Source organism: Armigeres subalbatus, chromosome 2, assembly GCF_024139115.2.
Source record: "Armigeres subalbatus isolate Guangzhou_Male chromosome 2, GZ_Asu_2, whole genome shotgun sequence".
NCBI classification, from domain to species: domain Eukaryota; kingdom Metazoa; phylum Arthropoda; class Insecta; order Diptera; family Culicidae; genus Armigeres; species Armigeres subalbatus.
In genome coordinates, this window is record NC_085140.1 from 283,795,572 (window position 1) to 283,802,282 (window position 6,711).

Genomic DNA, 6,711 nt, shown 5'->3' on the forward strand with positions numbered 1-6,711 from the left:
TAGAAGAGTCTAAATGAACAAATAAACAAAATTTTATAAATTTCAACTAAATAAATCAAAATTGTTGATATATTTGCAATAGTAGTGATTCTTGTATTTAATCTATATAAATAACATTTTTTCACGAATTATTTATCAAACATGGATTATTTGAAACACTGACACGCTTGGCACTTTGGATTTCTGATTTAGTATTACCACGTATCACTGTTATAACCAAAAGCCTTCGAATGAATTCGAATTGGCTTCATTTGTTTATATACGCTTAATAGAAATTATTTGTGTTTGGAAAAATAGAGAAATGCATTCAGTGTCGGAAAATTTTCACTTGCCCATGGTAAAAAACAGGCAAAGCAATAAAATATTTTTTTCAAAATTTTGGATGTTCATATCAATATTTTTGTGGCTGGAATTCAAAACTACAAATAAAACCAGCTTATCAATGCACTAATTGAATGTGTTGTGGAAACCAACATAAAAAAATATTTGTATTTATTGACACGCAAAACAACTTGTGCAAAAGATAAACTTGAAAGATTAATAAACTTTTACTCTCGCATGTTGAAATGGTTCATTATTTCATGTTTCACTTATTCAAAGCATTGATTTGAATGGCCTTGTATGATTGTGAAGTGAAATTGAATAATTCTGTGCTTCATCAGTGAAATACTTGCGTTTTTTCACTTACCCGATTTACCCACTTACCCCACTGTACCTTATTGTTAATAATATAATATTTGGCAGTATGCAAGGAAGATCGATCAGGTGAAAACGATTCGACGACTCAGGGTAGACTGAGTTGAATAGAGACAATACTTAGGTTCAGTAGAGGCAATTATTCACACCAATCATTGTCACAAGAATGCTCTATTAATCTCTTTGTGTTCTTCAAACCTTGGCCAGATAAATTAAACACCACGCTGCGCTTTTATTTCGTTATTTTACTTCATTATAACCTAAATAATGTTTTACAATGTCTGCCTCTCAATTTCTCCATTGCATTATATATTTCATCCTCTGAACCCAAATATCCGATGATTGATAATCAAAATTCTAGAGCTAATGTTTCCTCACCCGATACGTAACTGATAATACACAATGTTTGAACCCATTTTTTCTCACTAACATATTCGTCGCTCTTTCTCGTACAAACTCTTCCTTACGTTTTAGGTGTTGGTATTGAACAACTCAAGGTAATTATTTTTGTTTCAAACTCGCACAAAGTTTCTATATGCTCTTTTTCGTTCGGAGACATTCGATACAAAAATACGTGTGTTTGGTTGTTAAGAAAAAATAACATCTCATCTTCTATAACTTGGTGGACTCAAGTTCAACAGAAATAATGCGTAAATTGTTCAACTTTCTTGGGTTTTTGTTTTGTAATATATGGCTTTAACAATTTCTACGGTTACCAACAATGAGTAACTTTTGCAAGGGAGCGGGTGTTGGTATTTAGGTCATTTATACAGGGGAACTTTGCAACTTTTCGTTCGGATTGGCGTTCTTTATTGGTTTGCTTGCTTTTAGACCTGTTTATAACATCAGAACTAAGCGAACAAAAACGGGTGGTACCGTGAGTAACTATTTGGCAAGCATAAACATAAACACAACACAGAGGAAGATTCTGTTTTGGTGGGACTTGAAACCAGGGATAGTTTTCAAAATTATATGTCCCGGCTTCAGATGGAATGATTAAACTTAATACCTTGTGGATTAAAGTATATTTAATGGTAAAAGCGCTGTAATGTGGGTTCTTTGTGATGATGACTAAAAATAAAACCATTGATTCTTCGTTTAAACATTAACAATATCTTTAACGTAAGTTGAATGAAAGTTTTAAAATAATGTGTCCTGTTTTAAAAACTGTATGGCCTCGATAGTGTTTCGTTTGATTCGATTCATAGCTGTGCTAGTTAACAATAGTGTTGAAAACAGAATACGCTGCTTTGATTGTAGAACCTAATGGGACGTAAATAACAGTCTGATTAGGAGCAGAACGATTTTTTTTGCGCGTTCGGTTCCGTCCGAATGAGAACATGTGTTTGCATTTTGCAACCTAAGTCTTTTATGCAGAAATAATATGATAAACATCCACAAACTACGCACAATATAAAATTTACTCATGTATGTGTAATCGGCATATCTAAAACTAAAATCCCACTCAATTGTTTTTTTTTTCGCCCATTTACTTAAAGTGAATTGCTGCTCTTGTTGCTACCTCGTCTACGTTAATTTTTGTTTTGTATATTGAATATATTTTAATTCATACTCTTCCCCTATCCTGATCTACCTGATCTAATTTCTAAGTGAGAACTTATCAGTTAATGATAATATTGACACATACGGGGGTGATATTGCTGATACGTAATTCGAACAGGGCGGAAATAAAATAATGTCATCCGTTGCGGATTTCTCATACGTAATAATTGATATAACAATGACAAACCTATGTGATATTTTTTGGCGAAAATTTGGAGCACATCAGGTTCGATTTAAAAATTTTAGCATTTGGCAGGATAAACATGGTAAGAGGTGTAATATTCTGTACGTATTATTCAAGCTGAAAATGAATTTAAATTAGACATGTGTGTTTCGTTTTTGATATTTCATTCATTTGTTTTTTTTTTATATTTAACCCGATTTGGCTTCATCTTTGATGTTAACATAGATGCAGTAGTGGGAGCTGCAGTGCGTGAAAGCACTGCACTTCAACATGATTAAGATAAGAAGTTTAAAATGTTATTAACAGTGATGTGTATACTAAAAACTTTTGAATAAGTAGGGTAAGAACTTTGGAAAACTACATGTTAGGCTACTTAACCCGTTTCGGTCTGACCTAGAAATCAAAATTGAAATAACCCGTGTGGGCTCATTTTTCGTCCGATTGCCATGAAATTTCCAGGGAAGAATAATCATGTCTATTTTTTGGTACACCATTGGACAGATTTATTAAGGGGGAGTCCTGGGTCAGGTGCAGTCAAAAACGGGTCATTTTTTAAAACTTTTGTTTTAAGTTTTAGCTTATTTGTGCCCGTGGGAAGTTTGACATGTCGCAAGATGGGTTGCGGTGCCAATCGAAATTTGTCCGATCCCCGGAGGGAACCAGTTTCCGGGAACACTTCCGGACGTGTCCCCTCCCCCTTCATACGGGAGCTTGGCAGAAGGAAGGTCGTGCGATATGTGCCATCACAAATATTGCCCTCCGCTCGCTTTCAAATCGACTTCTATAAAAACATTCTTCATGCCTGCCGTATCCTAACGGAACTATCAATTCTATACTTTCGCCTCTAATGCTATCATGAACATGTACGTCCAAGTTTGGAAGATGATATTAGCATTTCCATATCAGTGTCCAATGTGTAAAAAATCTCCCACAAAAAATCATGTATTGCGCTTGTCTTCCAAAATCATGGAGTTTGACATTTCGCAAGATGGGTTGCGGTGCTAATCGAAATTTGTCCGGTCTCCTGAGGGAACCAGGTTCCCGGGAACACCAATGTGTCCAAAATTTTTCAAAGATTCATGTATAGTCGAGACAATTTCCATTCCGAAAATTGTCTAGACCGGCACCGGGAATCGAACCCAGCCACCCTCAGCATGGTCTTGCTTTGTAGCCGCGCATCTTACCGCTAGACAAAAGCAGGGCCCCCGTATAGTTGAAACTAATAAATCGTCTATATCGGAACGCTTGTGACATGTGACCCTGACGTTTTCAGTGAAGTGAAACTGTAAACTATAGAGCAGCGGTTCTCAACCTTTTTATTAAGTGGTACCCCTTAAGACCTTGGCACATCTTGAGGTACCCCTAGTTTATTTTATTTACCAGTAAGCTCAATTGTAAAAATGGGTGAGTAATTTTCACTGAGCTTTTATCAAACCTAACCATTCAATTTGATTGAACATTCAAAAACATAATTTTGGGCTTACTTTGGAATGACGAATTTACGTATATCGACTTATCAATTTTTAACCTTGCTAACAATCATAATTTTCATATTCAGGTGTGTTAACTTCAACTTTAATTATAACACGGATGCGTTACGAAAACAAAGTGAAATTTAGGATACTTCCACCAAAAAGAGTAAAAAATAAAGATGTTCGGTGTTTCCAAAAATAAAACAGTTCCAGAAACTTTTAGTCTTCTGATGCAACACCATGATTAAGGAGGCCGGGTTTGATTCCCGGTTTGGTTCAGAAAGTTTTCTCGACTGGGCAGTTTCATCGTGCTAACAATGCAAAAATATCAACAAAGTTCCGGAGCATTGCAGTTAATAATATAATGCCAACGAAAAGTAACAGAACTTTAAAAACTGCAAGGATTTTGAACTTTTTACTAGGTTAAGAAAATATCTTTAAAATTTGGGAGCCTGAGTGAAATTTTGCAATTCTTATCAGGGACAATGTTAGGTTTAAGTGTTTGAGAAATTTGATTTTCTGTTCTCAAAAAAAAATATAGAAGTTTCTTAAAACTTTTGAGAATTGAGAATCTTAGGATTCAAATCATTGACTGAGCATTGAGTGACCCCAAGAAATGGAAGGTTGGTGTAAACATCGCATTTTCATTGAAGTTTGGCAACATGACCAGAAGAAAACCGGTTTGTTTAATTTGTTCGAAAATTGTTTCTTTTTGTTGAAAGTCTCGCTAATAAAGACAAAAAAAAATGTTTCGTTGATGAGAGAATATTATGTTTGATTTGATTTGAAGGAATTTTAATGACTTTACGAGCTCAATCATTGTACGAAATGTGATATGTATATTAGGTCACTGAAAAAAGCTGGAAAAGCTGCAATGGTAAGGTGCTCATTTAGTATAAATTTACAATATTGATTCAAATTATTTGTGAAAGAGGGAATTGTTGAAGCTCTCTTCACTCGTGCAAACACCAAGTCTGAAATTGCAGCACGTGTCAGTTTTGCTGTTGGTGAATTTTTGTCAAAACAGTTGAAACCATTCCAATTTCAAGAACGGAGAACTTGTTAAGGAATGCATATTCGCTGTTTTTGACATCGTCTGCTCTAAGGAAAAGCCTCCTTCAGTAGCATTAGTTTGTCGCGGAACACGGTGAAGATTAAAAGTTCTCGCAGAAGATTTGAAAACTACGTTATGTAAAATAAACGCCTGCCTCAGATTCTATATTCCTGCAAGCAATGAAAATACTGATATGACAATGTACCTGAAATATTTCAAATGGAGATTATTAACCTCCAATGTAAAAACGAGCTTAAATCTAATCTTCAGTAAGAAACATTTCTCGCTTAACTTTTCAAAAGGACCTAAGTAACATTTTTTTCATGATTTAATTTGAATACTTCAATCAATAGCTTTCATGATGTTCTGTTGATTGCGCTTTTCAAATTAATTCATGAAAAAAGTGTTACTTAGGTCCTTTTGAAAAGTTAAGCGAGATTTCTCCTAAGATTTTTACTTTTCAGAAGCACTGTGAATAGATGTTTTGAAGAATAAAAGCAGTGAAAGACTTGGAACCCTAAAAATCAATATGCATGCGTCGAGTATTGAAGAGTAGCGAACAATTCCACGTTTCTCATTCAATTTTTAAACCAAAAGACCTACTGCGCAGAAAGAAAACCGAAATGAAACAAAACATATTAATTTAAAAAAATGTATCAAATATTTACTGGCACTCCAGCAAGTGCTGATTCTTAAAATTGGCCCGTGGCTTTAAAAGGTTGGGCAGGCCTGTACATAATTAGTTTACGGCCTCTATGAACTCTGGGGCTACTATGGACTTTTTGAAAACTGCCAAATATGTCAGTGTTTCAATTTTAAAGAAAACTCGCGCTGCACTCCTCTCTAATAGTATGACAAAATGGACGCCGAGTTTGTCACAAGCAACCTCGTCGGTAGTTTCGTTTCCTTTTGCCCATAAGGACGTGATGCATGTTATATAACCTGTCCCAAACTTCATAGAACTAGCTCTGGCCAATTACGAAATAGAAATTATTATTTCGTCAACATGTTGTGTTTGAAAATCAATTTTCACTATATCAATTGATGAACTTTTTCTAATATCGAATCGTTGATGACAAATGGCATCGATTCGAGGTGCCCAAATAGGATAAGAATCCTATACAAAGGCTCAGCTATGAACACAGCAAACTAATTGCTGTAGACAAAAAGCGCAATACGCAATAAAAATATATTAGAGAACGTGCAATATTTGAAATTGTTATTTGTTTCATGTTGCTTGAGCATCTTTATGTTTGTATAAAATAAAAGTTGTTTCAATGGGCGTAATAGATTTTTACCTTGCGCTTTGAACAGCGATTGTAAAATCTCACCAAATCCCTAACCTCATAAGAATTGTGCTCTTTATTCAGGACAAAAATGCTCAACAAATGTGCTCAAAACAAAAAAAGCGTCATATGAACGAAATAAACTGAATAAAAAGAATAAAAGTCGTTTAAAATTTCAAAATCAATCCTAAAGTGAGTATTTTTTGCAATTATATAATACAACATCCGCCATTACGCATTTTTGTCACAGGTACCCCCAGAGACCAGCAAAGGTACCCCTAGGGGTACATGTACCCCAGGTTGAGAACCGCTGCTATAGAGGAATTTTACCGAACACCGACGAGCCCTCCAATACGCTAGACATAGGTTTAACGACTCTGTAGCCAACCAGGTAATCAAATAAGTAATGATAAAAGCTTTGAAAGCTTTGTTATTTCTCTCGAGTTGATGCCTAAA

General features: G+C 35.0%; 1 long non-coding RNA gene across 1 annotated transcript; it reads right to left on the reverse strand.

Annotated features, from left to right (window-relative positions):
- Window positions 1-921: 921 nt before the first annotated feature.
- Window positions 922-5,501, reverse strand: LOC134212335 (uncharacterized). Its single transcript, XR_009979247.1, has 2 exons — window positions 5,440-5,501; window positions 922-5,274 (listed from the first exon to the last, which is right to left on the reverse strand). It is a non-coding gene; the product is annotated as an uncharacterized LOC134212335 (long non-coding RNA).
- Window positions 5,502-6,711: the final 1,210 nt, after the last annotated feature.